This window comes from Equus asinus, chromosome 19, assembly GCF_041296235.1.
Source record: "Equus asinus isolate D_3611 breed Donkey chromosome 19, EquAss-T2T_v2, whole genome shotgun sequence".
Lineage (NCBI taxonomy): Eukaryota > Metazoa > Chordata > Mammalia > Perissodactyla > Equidae > Equus > Equus asinus.
In genome coordinates this window covers 7,274,664-7,291,685 of record NC_091808.1, presented here as the reverse complement: position 1 = coordinate 7,291,685, position 17,022 = coordinate 7,274,664, and the positions used below count along the sequence as shown (strand labels likewise).

At 45.5% G+C, this 17,022-nt stretch overlaps 1 protein-coding gene across 1 annotated transcript in view; it reads left to right on the top strand.

Annotated features, from left to right (window-relative positions):
- TRPM8 (transient receptor potential cation channel subfamily M member 8) overlaps positions 1-3,933 on the top strand; it is an 81,611-nt gene extending 77,678 nt beyond the window's left edge. Inside the window, exon 25 of the mRNA XM_014862582.3 lies at positions 1,016-3,933. The gene's annotated coding sequence lies outside the window, so the exon portion shown is untranslated. The remainder of the gene's footprint in view (positions 1-1,015) is intronic.
- The last annotated feature ends 13,089 nt before the right edge of the window (positions 3,934-17,022 follow it).

Sequence of the window (17,022 nt, the reverse complement as noted above, 5' to 3'; positions counted from 1 at the left end):
AACCACTGATATCTTTAGACGCAATGAACTTGGCATGCCCAATTTTTTTTTTTTTTGTATTATTTCTTCTTCTGGGTGTAAGATCCACTTTCTTCTTTTTGGTGTTGCCTGGCTGGCATAGCCTTGAGAAGTTCTCTGAAAGTGAAATTTTATAGGTAACCAGCTATATGCTGCTAAAACATCATTCTTCTGGTTATTCCTTGATACTTCTTTATCTAGTGGGGTGAAGGTAATCTTTCCTTGCGGTAGGGCCAGGGGAAGAGGATGACACCCCAGATGGGAGTGAACTGGCACCAGTGGAGGTAAGGCAGGGAGCCAACGCTCTGAGGCAAGTCTTTATCCCTTTGCCCTCCTGAGCTCTCCATCCCTGCATTAGCCTTTGATTCAGTAACTTGGGATGAAATCAATAGACATTTTTCTTTCTCCCACGCTAAGGTGGAAAGGAAATAAGAACCAGGATGAGAGTAAAGCCATTTGTTTTTCATACCTTTATACTTAGGAGTGGACACCTTCCCTAAGGACCATAGGGGAAGTAAGGTCACTGGAAATTGTTCGATCCCTACATAATAGTCCATTGAGTCTTGGATATGCTGCACTTAAATTCTAGATCAGTGAAGGAATTTGAAGTTCCTTTGGGTGTCATCATAAAACTATTTCTATAAATTATTGCAGCTCTTAACTTTATTATCAACTCACTCTTTTATTTACATGGAAGCCACTCAGCAGATAAAGTCCTCAGAAACTTTCCGGGTCCTAACCTAGGCTGAATGAGTTGAGCCTTGACCATTCAACTGTAGTCGTTCCATTCACGCTGGCAAGCTGGTCAGAACTCACATCTTTAAGAGAACAAATGGTCTTGTAGCCAGTTCAATAGCAAAAGAAAATCTCTCAGTTTTTGGTGGTGTATTTGGACCCATGCCCAGTGTATCACCAATGTATTTTGAAGCCGATCGTATCCTGAGAATGGGAGTGGGAAATCAATTCTTAACACAGTGTTCTTTCTCTGTTTTCACAGGTCATCTCAGCTATCTAAGGGAGAAAGGTTCAAGGAATGCTGACTGAGCAACAATTTTCTTATTGCCCTAACTGAGATTGGTCAGGCCCCGGGTACACAGCAGATGGTTTTAATCACTCTAGCGTGCTCAAATCTGAGAATAAAACGTGTGATTGATTTCACACGTGAGGATGGACAGACAAGAAGAACATCTCCTGCGGCGGGCTTCCCCTGCAAGTGGCCCTATTACTTTGAGTCTCGGTGACTACTTCTTGCTGTTGATCATTTTAAAGTGTGTTCCTGCGTCCTCGTTTTTCCTTCGCTTTTCTGACTTTTGACCCACACCTATGATGTAACATGTCTCCTAGGAATGAGAACCTGGTCGTGCTTCCCTGCGGTAGCGTTATTTTGTTTATCTTCAGTTGATTCTCCACTATTTCCTAAAGTTTTGTATTATGTGACTAATTAGTTGGCATATTGTTAAGTTTCCCAAATCAGGTCAGACTCCAAAACATACTGGAGCAAGAGGACTCTGCTCTTTTTAGGAGAAATTATTTTCATTTCTCTTTATGCTTTTTATCTATCAAAGGCTGTCAAAGCATCTTTCCCTCTCAACATTCACCAGGAACTCCAATGGAAAGAAGTACCCCGTTGTTAACCATGTGAAAAATCACCACCAATAAATGGAAACCTGAGAGGCACCACTGATTTTGTTCTCATTGGGTGCTCCTCATATTTATGATTTTCGGATTAAAAGTAATTCATGAATATTCTAGAAAATTTAGACTACACAGAAAAGTAGAATGAATATAAATAGTCCCACTACCTGAAGATAATCACTCTTAACATTTCTGGATGTTTTTCCAAGTCTGTTTTTTTCTATGCATGTTTTATTTCTCTTTTAAAATTTTACCTAGTGTCATCATACCACGTAGAGAATTTTACATAAGCTTTTTCACTTAATATTTAACCAAAGACGTTTTCTTTATATTCATGGTCTTCTTAAACGTTATATTAATAATTGTGTAATATTCAACCTCTAATGATTTCTGTAATGTTGGTCACTGAAGACTGTTCCAGTTGGCCAGTGGAGTGAGCATCTTTGTGCATGAATCTTTTTCTACATTTTGGAAAATTTCCCATGGCTAGGTTCCGAGGAATATGTATTGATCGTCAAATCATTTACAAGGGTTTCTCGTAAGTGTATAGCAAATAGGAATTATTAACTTGAGTATAGGATATGCCATACATGAACCTAGAACTATTAACATAAAATATTATATTTAATCCTTAGTTTAGGAAGAAGCCAATATACTTATTTAAATATAATAGATGGTGAAGGCGTTGGTATAGAATTGGAGAGGCTATCTTGTTGAACACTCTAGTCTCAGTTTTCTCTGGAAGTAGTGGAACTTTGCCCAAAAGAGATGTGCTGGAAGTATATAAGGCAATCTAAATATTCATAATTAGTTATTTCAGCCTTGAATAGACTGTAAACTCAGCGGCTGAAGAAGGAAATCTTAGAAGGAAACTATTAAAAGATCATCTGATTAGAAAAATTACAAAGGCATGAACCAAAAAAAGATTTTTTTTTCATTTTGTCTGGGCAGTAGTTAAAATGACTACTCACAACATTCATAACGTTTGCAGGGAACGAACACAAATAGAAGGTGTCTTTTTACTTAAATCTCATTAATGGCCTAAAAGGGAATCTTATTCAATGGGGTTGATCCGTTGTGATTTTGGATGCTGAAAGTCGATGGGAGAAATTTTACATGACAAAATTTGTCAGTGAATGGAATTTTCAGAATTTCTCCATGAGGGAATCTCGCTTTCATTTCACTGTGGCAACTAGGATATCTGCCTTTCCTGAGACCACTAAGAAGAGGCTTATGTCATCTCCATGTTGACTGGAAAAATTGAAGTCTATGGCATTGTACGTAAGATTGTGCAGGGAGAAAAAACAGTCCCAACCTCTTACCCTTGATTTAAGTAGTGAATTTGAAGAAAATTAGTAAATAAAATTGAAAACCTCATCATAGCATGATTCACAACAACCAAGGACGTGGAAGCAACCCAAGCGCCCATCAACAGATGATTGGATAAAGAAGATGTGGTATATATATACAATGGAATACTACTGAGTCAGAAAAAAGACAAAATCATGCCTTTTGGGACAACGTGGATGGACCTTGAAGGTATTATGTTAAGCAAAATAAGTCAAGTGGAGAAAGACACTGTGTGATTTCACTCATATGTGGAAGATAAACAAACATGGAGAAGGAGAACAGATTAGTGGTTACCAGAGGGGAAAGGGGTGGGGGTAAAGGGACACATATGTGTGGTGATGAATAAAAACTAGACTATTAGTGGTGAACATGATACAGTCTGTACAGAAACTGAAATAGAATAATGTAACCTGAAACTTATGCAATGTTATAAGCCAATACGACCTCAATAAAATAATAAAAAAAAGAAATGCCAAAAAAAAAGAGAAAATCTCCCAGAAGACAAAATTTAGCATTGCTATTGGCTGATCCCCTTGAATGTGTTTGCCAGTATATTCATACTTCCACTGAGCGTGTTTTTGTTAAGGAGATAGGTCTGTGTGTACATCAGTATCAACATTAAAAGAAATGACACTAAAAGCTGAGCACTTGAACCCTACTCAGAGTTTGCTTGTATTAGAGAGGGAATTGTTTGGTGTTTTCAGCTCAGCATGTCTGATCGATGTGTTTGTATGGTTACGCTATGTGATTTTTGTGTGTGCTGAGTCCTTATTTTAGGTGTCGCTCAGGAAAATAGCGCCTGGATTGAATGTACCTCTAATGAACGTGTTGTCTTTGTGTAGGGTACCAAGTGTGTCCTGTGTCCCTGCACACAACCCCTGATGATCATGCAACTTGGTTCCAATGAGTGTGTCCACCAATTAAATAATGAGGAGGAACTGTCCTGTGTTGCTTTCGTCATTCTATTGGGAGTGAAAAAAGAAAATTCCTTAGTTCAGTCAGATTCATTTCTATAGAGATTGGGTCCCCAAGTTACATGAGCTGACTTCTCTTGCAGATGACTAGAACATTCTGCTTGAATGGAAGTCAAAGGATGTGCCCTGTGGTTCTGGTTCTTGCCAGCATGGCCAGATTCGCCCAGCCACTTTTCAGTCCCCACAGTTAGGCCTGTAGCCGTCTGTAGCCTAAGGGCCCCCACCTTTACTGACTCAGAGCCACTCCTATAAGTGACCACCCCTCAGATACACCTAGCTGTTTCTGAGGTGACAGGGGTCTCCTGTGGGCCCACAAACAGGTGCCCAGGGTCTTGAGGCCCAGGTGGATGTCCATTGTCCACAAACCCACGTGATGATGGAGCCTCAGGCCCAGCCTGGGACACAGTTTCCTTGCTGAAGGCAGGGTCATCCAAAAGCCACATTTGTCCCAGGGAGAATTGGGAAAGTGTGGCTTCCCTCACTCGGTTGCTTTTGGTCCTCGTGGGACTAAACTGTGTGGTTGCCACGGAGACAGCCGCTGCCTGCAGCCTCTGCCTCAAAAAGGAAAGCTCCCAAGTGAGGCCCTGGGCTGAGCCCGAGCTGGATTTCGGAGACACGCATCCCACCGCCCTCCCCAACCCCTCAACCCAGGCATGAGTGGACGGGCCTTTTTTCTCCTGAAGGTGGATATGGCTGGGGGAAAGCAGCCTTTGGTGGCTGGCCCCATTCATTGGTCAGACCGGATTGGACATTCTGAACCACAGTTAGCTTAGGACCCAGCTGGGGCTCTGGGGCTGCACGGACACATTTATAACATCAATTCTTTCAAATCAGTTTTTTCCCCCCTACAGAAGTCCTGTTTAACAAGGAGATAGTTCCCTCATTCTCTTTTAAGTGCAATGTGTCGTAATTAAACGTCCACTGTGGGCCCTTCTTGGGGAATGAGGATGGCTCAAAATAAATGACAGGAATAGGAGGCCTCTGTTACAACCTATTAGAGGAGGTTGATTTAAGAAACAGGACACTGACCCTACGAGGCCGTACGCCCAAGGCAGAAGCAGGTGCGAGGGCAGTGGGACGCAGACTACAGAAATCCCCGGGGCGGAAGGATTCGAGAAGCACCTGCTTGTGCGACAGGTGGAGGAAATTGGCTTCCCCGGACTTCCTCTCAAGGAGACCACTCCCATATCTGTCGGCAGAAATGCCCTGAGAAGCCCCGTGGGCTAGAGAGCAGGGCCCAAGGAGCTAAAGATGCTGTGCACAGGCAGGGCTGAGGCATTTGGAGTCGCTGGGGCAAGATTAAGGAGGATTCATTGCGAAGGGGGGACAGCAAAAAGGGCGGGCTAGGAGGGGCGTGTTAAGGGGAGAGCAGTGTGCTCTTCTTGGGACCCCCTCCTGAGATGGTGCAAATTGTCAGGAAGGAAATATACAAACCATGAAGCAATCACGTGATCTTCTAGCCCATGGACCACGCCATGCCCGTGAGCCCCGCCAGCCTCCCGCCACACTGGGTGATAGCAGTATCCTTCCAACACGTTTCCATCGAAGCTCTCACCTCTCCTCTTGATTCTTGACACTGTTCTGAGTTATCTTCTCGAAGCTCAAGATGGAGCCCACCATCCCCTGCCCATGAGAATCAATGGCTCCCTATTTGCTAAGTCCTGCCCAACTCCCTAATATGGAGTTTGCAACATGGATTGCCTGGCCCTTACCCACATCTGCAGACACATGGTGCGACCTCTCTGTCTAGTTCCCAAACTCCAGAAACAGTTGCCCGGCACACACTCCATGCCAACTGCCCGTGTGGCCCTCCTGGCCCAAGCTGGATGCTGTGTCCTCCTCCCCGCCCGTTTCTCATCACTGACTGCCCAGCATTCCAAGTCCCAAGAAAACCACGCTGCTCATATTGTCCTCCCTTCCTTCTGGATTTTTTCCCCATTCCCCCCCTCACCCCACTTTTATGCCTCGATGCTTTTCTAATAAGAGGTGGCATAGTGCCATAGTCCGGAACTACAGGACAAATTTGCCTGGTGTGAATCCCAGCTTCACTGTTTGCTGGCTGTGTGACTTTGGGAAGGTTGCTTAAAATCTCTGTGCCTTGATTTGCTGTGGCATTTCATAACTGTTCAGTGAATGTTCTTTTTTTTTTTTTTGGTGAGGAAGATTGTTGTTGAGCTAACATCTGTGCCAATCTTACCCCACTTTGCATGTGGGATGCTGCCACAGCATTGATTGATGAGTGATGTGTATGTCTGTCCCTGGATCCGAACCTGTGAACCCTGGGCTGCCAAAGAGGAGTGCCTGGACTTAACCACTATGCGACCAGACCAACCCTGTGAATGCTGTTTTTATTGTTACCACTCTCAGCTCTTCCTTTGTCCAAAGTCTCTTCCACCTTTCTTGCTGGTGAGCTCTTACCCTACTGTCAAGGTCCAATTTGAGAATCCTCCCCCCTGGAAAGCCTGCCTTGATCCTCCACTCCCAGGGCAGCTCCATCCTGTGAGAGCTTCCTGACTCTTCCTCCTCACGGCACGTGTAGAAAACAGAAGCATCTGTGGGTCACCTGGGTGCTAGCTGAGGACTTCTGGAGACCACAGGGCCTGGCCAGGCCCCCATCTAGCCTCCTCACACTGGAGGATCAGCACCCGGGCGCACTTGGACCCCATTCCTGGTTGGGCGTCCTGGCTGGGAAGTCGCAGTTCTCAATTCCCGTCATGGCCAGTTTATGGGTCTCCCTTCCTCCCTGGAATAGGAAGGGAAGAGACTACGTCTTACGGGTTTGTCTGACTCATTGAACCTAGACAACACCTGGTCTACTGCAGGAGCTCATTCGGGTATGTGTGTGCTTGAACGGAAATATTCTTCACTGTTCTCCAACGTGCCCTGTGCTTTCTTCACTCATGTTGTTCCTTCTCCCTTCTTGGCTGGTTAAAATATGACTCATTCCCGATTAAGCACCATCCGGTCCTTTCCTTGTACCTCCAGGCAGAGGTCACTGGTCTTTCCCCATGTGAGTTTGCAACCTGATTTATAAACTTGACTCCGGCCCCTGTAGCCTGTCTACGAGGTGTCACGGTCATTGTATGGAAGCCTGTTCCCTCACTGGGTTAGGAGCTCTTGTGGGACAAAGGCCTGGTCTTTCTCATTATTTCATTATGTCATGCATTCAGACGCTTGAGTTGTGTGCCTTACTGTGCCTGGATATAACCCTGACCCTGTCCTCGCGGACCTTAGTGTCTACACTCCCTGTGTCCTTAGTGTCTACAGGGAAAGGCAAGTCCAAGGTCATTGCAGTCCTGAGTTCCGGGCTATGATGGGGACTTTAGCACAGGGCTTCAGAGGAGCAAGGTGGAGGCGCTCCTAGCCCAGCTCTGGGAAGGAGACAGGAAGGCATCCCCAAGGCGGCCAGAGGTTGAGAGCACAAACTTGAACTGGCTCCCCTAATTTCAAGTCCTGACTGAAATATGCTTGGACCCGTGCCTGGCAAGGAGCCCGTGCCACACAATGTGAGCTATTGTCTGTGAAGGTCAATTAGTAACTTTGTTTAAATTCTGTGTTCTGGGCAAAATGTTTCACCAGGAGGTTATCCTGTGACATTTGCCCTCACATGTCAGGAAAGATTTTGCCAGGGAAAAATGAAAACAAGCCAAACCCCTCCAGGAGCCATCCTTGTATAGAGAATGAGGATGGGTGAGGCGGGCCTCCTGCAGGGGCGCAGGGAGCTGGGGCGTGGGCATGGGGGGGGGGCACTGAGGCACATCTTCACCAGCTCCTTTTGCTCCTCAACCCCAAAGTGCATTCCTCACACAGCAGAGGGCTTGTTTTTATCTTAAAAATAAGTGAAAAGGACACAGCTCCCAAATTAAGATCTTTAGTAGCTTTTTTCTTTTTCTTTTTTGGAGTTATGAAGTGGAGGAATAGTGTTTGCAATAATTTTGTACAGATGAAAGTGAAATTCCACGCCCTCGTTTGCCTTTCTGCTTTTCCACAAGTGCAAAAGAACAAATAATGCTTCCAAGGGAGTGCTGGCTTCCTAGGGCTTGAGAATTAACTCCAGCTCACGTGACAGTTAATGGTGAGGGGTCTCTGTCTGGGTTTCCCACCTCCTTTCACTTTACCCTGAAACTTCCTGCATCCTCTTTCTTCCTCATTGTCTCCCTCCTTTCATTCCAGCGCTGGCAAATGGCTCTGATGTCAAGTTAATTTTTCTCGGTGATGAATGAAGAATAAAAGAAAAACTTCCTTTCTAGGTTGATGGCGAGGGTTTTCACCTCTCATGTCCTCTGGATAAACCTCCTGATACAAGCAATAAGACGGCAGAATGAAAATCCCTCCGGGCTTCCTCTGCTTTCCCTTGAATCTGCTTGGCAGAAGCTGCGGCAGTCTCAGATTATTCCAGAAATGGATTTCTTTTCAAGCCGCACTGTCAGTTTCTTTCAGGCGGATCAGTGATTTACGCACGCTTTACTCTGAGCCGTGTGCCTTCAGTGACCCAGAGCTAAAGACACTTGGGAGTTCGCGGTTCTGGTAGCACGGAGGCACGGGGCGGGGGCTTCAGCACCCCCTGCGGGCTCCCTAACAGCCCACCTTCCCAGAGAGAGCCCGGACACTGACACCAACCAGCATCCTTTGCTCCCAGCAGAACCCCCACCTCACTACCCATCAACCCCACAAGCCCCTGGAAGCCCCGGCCTTGACCCTCCTACTGTCCTGGGAGCATCTGGAAGCAGGAAACTCATTCCAAGTGAGGGTTGTTTCCAGGTCAAGACAACAATTTTCCTTCCACTCCTGAGAGCGCGCTGTGTTCCAGAATCCTGGATTTAGGTCCCTTCTTTATGAGCTTTCCTCTTCGGATCCTTCTGTAATTAAGTGACACAGTTTCTCCCCCTATTAAAAAGAGAGAAGGCTTTCATGTTCAGACTTCAAGTGCATTTGACTGGGATGGAAGCATTTTTGAGCTCAGAGAAGGGAAGATAAATTCACTCCCCTCAAACACCCACTGCCTGCCTTGTATCCAGTGTGCCCAGATTAATTCAATTATTTCATGGTCTTAAAGAACGTGGAAACCCCAGGGGGCAGATGGATCCCTAAACCTCCCTTGGCTTCAGCTTCCTCATTAGAAAAAGGAGAAGTTGAGCTAAATCATCACCCAGGCGCCCTCCTTTCTGAAACCCTCGGAATGTGCTACTCCCTGAAAAAACGGAAGTAGAACTCGGTTTTGGTGGGATCACCTATGGACCTTCTCTTCTTATCGTTTGGGCTGCTTTGAATTTATTTCTGTGCATGGGGCAGGGATGAAAGGGTAGATAGGAAAGGATGAGTGTTAGCAATTTTCCTCCTCCGTGCCGTCTGCCCCAGCCTTTGGAGGAGAAGAGATTCTAGCTTGGTTCATCAGGCCACCTCTTGCTGCGAGAATGGTCCCAGAAATGGGATAATGAGAGAACAGATACCAGGCAGGCAAGTGGAGAGGAGGAAGGAAGCCCAGCTGGCTGGATTGGAGAGAGAATTTATGGAGCGTGGAGTGGAGAGACTTTGGGTCCCGCCCTGCATGGACGCGTGTGTGCACACACACAAACTCCGTCTGCAGCCCTCCTTGTTTTCCTCTGTCCCACCCTGAAATGCAGTGGCCGTTTCAGACCTCCACTCTCCTTGAAACCTCCAGCTCCCCTTTGCCTCCATCTCCTTCTTTACTCTTGGCAAGTAGCCTTACTTCCTGCCTCCCATTCCCATGGGCGCTCACTCAACCTTCCGATTCCAGATTTACAGAGCTCCCTACACCTGGACCCAGGTGTTTCTCCTTTCTTCTCCCTGCAACTGAGGCACCGCCCTTTGTCTTCTCCAAGTCAGTTCCTTCATCCGCTCCACGCTTCTCGGGAGCCTGCTAGTATTGATTATTCCTCCTCACTTTTCTGTAGCCTCTTCCCTTCCCAACCGGATGCTGCTCATCCGAAGTATTTCCATTTGCTCAAACCCGTCCCATCCTCAAACTCAAAACCTCTGCCTCCATCTTTCCATTGCCCGTTCTCCTCCCTTTCGTGGTCTGAATTCTCACAGATGTTGTCCCTATATACGCGGTCTCCGTTTCTTTCCCTCCCACTCACAGCTCAGCCTTCTGCAGTCTGCTTCAGCCCTCCTTCCCCTCAGAGCCCCTCTTCCTGGGATCACCAAGGCCTTCAGCGTCTACATCCAATGGTGTTTTTCAGTCTTCCTCTGACTTCCCTTCTCAGCAGATTTGATACCGTTGATGGCTTCCTTCTTCCTTCCTCCTCTCTTTCCTCGGCTTCCAGGAAACCAAAGTCTCTGGGTTTTCTTCCTGCCCTTGGTGGCACCTTCTCACTCATCTTTGCAACCCATTCTACTCCACTTGTCTATTAACATTGGCTTTCTTAGGGCCTCATCCCAGGCTCTCTTCTCGTACCATCTAGGTCCTCTCGCTCACATTCATTGCTTTGGGTACCATTTACATGAGGTTGATTCCAAGTGTACAACTCCGGTCCAGACTTCCCACCTGAGCTCCACCCCTGCTCGTCCAACTGCCTAGCATCTCTACCTACACTCTCCGACGTTCTGCCAATTGTGCCAGCCAGAAATCCTGAAGTCATCCTTGACGCCCTGTTTTCTCTTCACATCCTGTCGATTGTATCCCCTGAATATCTCTGCAATCTGACCACTTCTCTCTTTCTCTACTGTTCCTACCCTCGTCCAAGCCACTGTTTGCTTTGCCTGAACCACAGTAACAGACTTTGCCCACCCCGTTCACCAGTTCGCCTCCTCTAAACTCTTCTCTACATCTGGGTCAAAGTGGTCTCTTCAAAATGAAAAGCTGATCATGTGACCCTCTAGGTGAAAACCCTTAAGTATCTTCCTGTTGCTCTTGGGATAAAGACCAAGGTTGTTAGCAAAGACTACAAGGCTCAGCCTGCTGTGATCTGTTCACCTTTCTAGCCTCATATGACACACGCTCCCCTTCCCTGAACTCTGACCCATGGAATTCCTCATAGGGCGCTATTGTGAAAGAAGAGGGATGGTATTAATGATTACTCTGGGACAACAGGCATGAAATAGGATTGTCTTGGGAAAACTGTATGACTCCCACATCAGAGGTGACGTAAACTCTCCTGCCCCAGGGCCTTTACTTGTTCAATCCCACCTGCTGGGACTCTCTTCTTTGCCTCATCAGCTCCAGCTCACCCTTCAGCTCTCATCCCAAGCCTCACTTTTTCAGGAAAGACTTTCTTGACTCCCTACATCAAATTCTCCTGAGATACACTTTTGTAGCACCCCCTGTCCTATACCCCCATGGTGCCATCCAGTCCTCCTTTGAGGTTCTTCATCACTGTTTGCATGAATTTATGTGATCTTGGGTGAACACTTATCTTCCCTACTAAAGTGTAAGCTCCCTGAAGTCAGGAACCATGTCAGGGTTTGTCCACGCCTGTGTATCCAGCAAGCAGCTCAGTGCCTGGTATATAATTGCTAAATATTGTTCCATAGGTGAGTGAATGACTAAATCAGGTAACTACTGGGAGACGATTATCCATTGGTGTCTCATATTTCTGCACATCTGCCTTTGTTTCTGGCCTTCTATTCAAGGATTTTCATATGATGAACAGCTTAGGAAGACAGAGATGATGCCTCCCTTTAGAACAAAGGACAACTGCACCAACTGTCCAATGTAAGAGATAATATCTTCCTCTGGGGAAAAGGGTAGACGTGCCTACTGCTCATTAGAAAACAATCAGGATCTCCAAGATCAAAGTTCTTCTTCTGTCATCTGACTGACTGCGTGTGCGGTACAGTCAGGCTCTTCTCATGTCACCTGTGGGAATCGGGGCTCAGGAAACCAATGGAATAAATGCCACCACTCCAGCTACTACTGTGAGTAATAGACTGTCTTTCATCTCTGACGCAGGAGTCTTGAGTCTTCTCCCAACATCCATGCCAGTCGCAGGTTGGTGAAATCTCAGAACTTTCAGATCTTGACATTAATTAGAGTAACTGTATTTTGCTCATTCTGCCTATTTCTTGGGTTTCAGTATCAAGATGTGAAGAAATGAAACCTGGGAACGCCTTGAGCATGAAGTCCTGCTGTTCCTTCCACATAGACCAATGGCGCCCATGGGATTGCTCAACACGATCATCTGAAGTATGCAGTGATTTTGTTGACCATCTCTGTTATTTTCTCTCTTTTTTATGTGTTCTCTTTTTTCTCCTAACTTTGTAATTTTTTCCCTCCTAGGTCTTTAATCTGTGCTCTATTTCCTTGTCAAGTGGTTAAGCTAATTTCTCCCACAGTGTTAGCTGAATTTTATAGGGGACTCAAAGAGGAAAAATATTCAAGGTTTAGTAAAGTATGGTAGAAAAAGCCCTGGATCAGAAGGTAGGAGATATAACTTTTAGATCTGTTCAGGTATAACCAGTTATGTGACACCGGGCAGGTCAGGAGACTCCAGTTTCCCCCTCTGAACTCACTCACTCACTCATCCATTCAGCAATCATTTACTGAATTATTTGAAATAAACGACATCATTGTTGCCTTCAAAGAACTCACATGCTAATGAGGGAGACAGACAAGAGAAGTCAAGGTCCTAACATGTGTGAAAGGCCTGATAATGGAGGAAATCCTGGAGAGCCACTGCAGGGCCCATGGGTGGGTAGAAGGGCAAGAGTGGGTCAGAGTAAGCCGTCCAGGCAGCTGGGTCCTGAGCTGAGTCTGGTGGGGCAAGCGGTTGGCCATGAAGAAGGCCAGGAAGGGGGCTTTAGGGAAAGGAAGGAGAAAATCCATCCAATTCCTCTTGAGCCTTTTCCTTGTCTACAGGCTCCGTGTTTGCAATCAGCTCCCCAAACCCACAGCAGTGTCCCGGGGGAGAGTCTGTGTCACCCTTAGGGCCACAGCAAGTGTGCCTAGTGGAAGGCAGGATAACAACAGCCCAGGGACCCGCCTCCACCATCAGCCCTACAACCTGGGCCCAGCCTTCCTGTCTGCCCAAAGGGGATCACATTAGGATCCCTCGCAGGGTGGTTGTGGGGACGTGGACGCTCATCACAGCCTTTGGCACGTGCCAACATCCACGTGACTGCATCAAAACGGGGGGATACTTCAGAAATCATTCATGCACTTTCTCTTCTGCTTCTTTGAGAACATGAGCGTCTCCCCAGTTGGCCTAGGATCTCCATCTGCCTGGGGATGGGAAGAAGGAGTGCAGATTAGAAACGTCTCAGAATCACCCAGGGAGGCAGAGTAATTCGCAGTTTCTAATGGGCATAATCGGATTAGGCAGCAAGAGGTTACCCTCGGAAGGCAGGACCTCGTCTTGAGGCAGAATTACAAGCTCTTTATCATATCTTGAATCTTCTCCCACCAACACCTTCATCGGTCTTTAGAAGAAAGACAAGGGCAATTCAGAGCGTCTGGTGAGAAGATGCAAGACTGTCATTATTTACATCTATTCGAGTCCATAAAAGGAGTTGAACAATCTTGGTCCCTAGGGGTTGGCTGCTCCATCCAGAAGCCTGCAGGAAGACAAACCATGCTGGCCCCAAACAGCCCCCACTCTCCATGTCCTTGAAACAAGCATGTGCTTGAAAAATGACTGTTCTGAAAATATCCAGAAGAAAAATTTAATATTTCTCATTAATTTCAGAGAGGTACAAAGCAATGCCAAGGATTTGGAAGCATCACAGACTCTTTTAGATAAACCTTTGGCGTGCATTCAATGGCCGAGCCTGCAAACAGGCCCACTGATTCACATTTTTAAAAGGAAAGTGTATTGTTTTAAATTATCTGGATTCTAGTCCTTGTGGACGTACCATTGTGCTCTCAAGGGGTTGGCACGGGGATCCATGCGGTTATTTGGGAATGTAAAAGTTTGCAAACTATCCTTCAGTGGGAGGTTATTAAGTTCTTTAGTTTTCTTTGCTCTTAAACGGTGCTTATTTGCTTGTTGTGAAAATGGAAACAGACACAGGATTGGAGCTGAGTGGCAAGATGGCCATAAGGCATGTCATTACATTCTTCCCTTTTCTTCTTAAGAGGATGACATGTGGCGTTGTTGTGCATTCAAAAGATAGAGAGATGATCGCTATTCAATATTTGAGGCATTTCCTCCTAGCCTTGAAATTTTAAATTTAATTTCTTTCCTTTCCAAAATAATATTTGACAGATTTTAAAAACGTCAAAAAACCACCACAAGGCTTACCGTGAAAAATAGCAATCCTTGCCCTAACCCACCCTAAGAACGGAGGCAAATGCTTGGAAGTCTTCCGCCCGTTGGTTCTGCTTTTTTAAAATTTTCCTGTTTCTAAAGAATAGGCTTTTACTACTATTCCTTGATCTTTCAGTGCTCGTGACTTGCTGTTGTGGAAGATGAGGACTCAGTGCTTTAATGACCCGTCCCCCTTCCCACCTCCCTGACTCTCCATCCTCCCAACTGGGATTGCTTAGAGTTGACGTGGTCATGACTATATAAATATTGTCCACAGCCACACCTCTTTTTCTCTTGCCCTTGTCCCTAGTGTTCTGTGTCACCTATTTGGGTTTCCACCATCGGGGTACATGGCAGGACTTTTTTCCTGCTCCTTTTGGACTTAGATGGAGTCATGTGACTAGATCTGGTCAAAAAACTCCAGGGCATTTAAGAGCTGGGGTGACATTCTCCAGGGCTCTCTTCGCATCTGGCATTGCCCATTTTCAAGATGGTGGGTGCTCCACCAGCCTGGGTCCCTTTGTGACTATGCTGAAGACTGTCCCCTTTTTAAATTGGCAGTGAGCGTGTAGCATAAGTGAGAGATAAAATTTTACTGTTTTATGCTGCTGCCGTTTGGGACATGTTTGTTACCACCCTGTAACTGAAGCTATCCTAACTGATAATTCTTTCTTGAACAAGTGTTTATTTTTCCCAGAAATAGCAACACCTCTTTTAAAAAGTGCTTCATTTTCTCTATACCTGTCAGAAATATGACTCCAAACTCTCCAAGAAAATTATAAACCTCTTCTCAGTGTTCTCTATCAGGGACTCTATTAATTTCATCTCTCTTTGGGACTCTCCTTTTAACAGTTGCCCTTTAGTCTCCTGCACAACTATCTTCCTGGAGATCCCCTTCACCTCTCTACTGTGGAGCATAAATCCCCTGGTCCCTGCAACTCAAGTTGACAAAGATTACCAGTGACCACCCCAACATCTAGTCTCCCAGTTAATGGATCACGTTGCCTAGCCTCTGATACAGTAGCTTGGCTCTGTAACTTAATTTTGGCCAATGAGATGTAAGCAGTAATGATGTGTGTAATCTTTGGAAAGTGTCCCGAAAGAGAAGAAGCTCACCTTTCTTTGTCATTTCCTTCATCAAGCTGCATGGAATAGAATGTGATGGCTGGAGCTCCAGCAGCCATTTTGGACCATAATAACACAGATATCTTGAAGGAGTCTAGGTCCCTGATAATTGTGGAGCCACCGAACAATCACTGGTCTGCTTATCATCACACTTGTATTGTTTTTTAATGTGAGAAATAAACTTCTATCTTATTTGACCTGGTATTAAATTTTTTGTCACGTGAGGATGAAGCTGACTCAAACTGATCCTTCCTTTTGCTTAGCCACTTCCCCAATTTTGAGGAAGGACGTCCTCTTAGCTATGGCTTGGTCAAGAAATAGAAGCAACTCCATATTTTCCAGATATGAAAGGTTTTAATACAATAAAGAAATTGTTAGATCATTACTTCACACATTTTATCAAAAGTAATTCCAAATGGATTAAATAAGTAAACATAAAAGGAGATATCATAACATACATGATTCTAAGCTGGAGGAAGACCTTCTGAAGAACACACTAGGGGAAACCAAAAGCGAGTTGAGTGGATTTAAAGCAAAAATAAAATTGTTTATAGGACCAGAAACAAAATAAAAAGTAAATGAAAATGGAAAGCAAACCATGATTAAAACTCAGGGCTGCTAATCAAAGTTTCCTTCCTTTTACCAGGGTTTCTCAACCTCAGCCCTGTTGACATTTTGGACGAGATAATTCTTTGTTGTGGGGACTGTCCTGTGCATTCTAGGATATTCCCATCATCTCTGGCTTCCACCCACTAGGTGCCAGTAGCACCCTCTCCCCTGGTTGTCGATGACTGAAAATGTCTCCAGATGTTGCCACGTGTCCCGAGGGGCAAACACCCACGACTGAGAACCACCGCTCAGAAGCAGAGTCAGAGCAGACATCAGAGTCACCTGGAGGCCTTGAAAACACAGCTGGCTGGGTGTTCTCCCTGGAGGAGATGTAGTAAGTCTGGGGTGGGGGTCGAGAATTTGCATTTTCAGTCAGTTCCCAGGTGGTGCTGAAGCTGCTGATGTGGGACCACACTTTGGGAACCTCTGATCCGTGCTACTTTGCTTGCAAATAAGCATGTTGGCCCCTATAAAATAAAAGTAATAATATCAACATTTCCAGAAGATAGAAAGGTGTGACTGTAGGCAATCTTTGTGACAGTGAGGTTCTGGAGTTTTCAAAACCATGCTATTACAGGAAATTGGAAGATAGCTGCAAAATTTATGGTTTATGGATAAGACGAAGATTTGGTTTACATTTGCTCTAAATTTAGTGATTTTTCTCAAATAATGTTACTATAGAGGGGGCCAGCCCTGTGGCCATGTGGTTAAGTTCTCACGCTCTGCTTTGGTGGCCTGGGGTTCACGGGTTTGGATCCTGGCCGTGGACCCAGCACCACTCATCAAGCCATGCTGTGGTGTCATCCCACATAGCACAACCAGAAGGACCTACAACTAGAAGATACAACTATGTACTGAGGGTGCTTTGGGGAGGGGAAAAAAAAAGGAAGATTGGAAATAGATGTTAGCTCAGGGCCAATCTTCCTCACCAAAAAAGCATTAAAAAAATAAAAATAAATATTACTATAGAGATGACCAAAATGAAAAGAAGCAATCTCAAGAGAAACGGTAAAGATGATAGCATTGAATCTCATCAGTCTATGATATGGACTCCACTCATCTTTACTCAGTGTTTTCCCAATTGCTCGTTCAGCTTGCTGTGATGA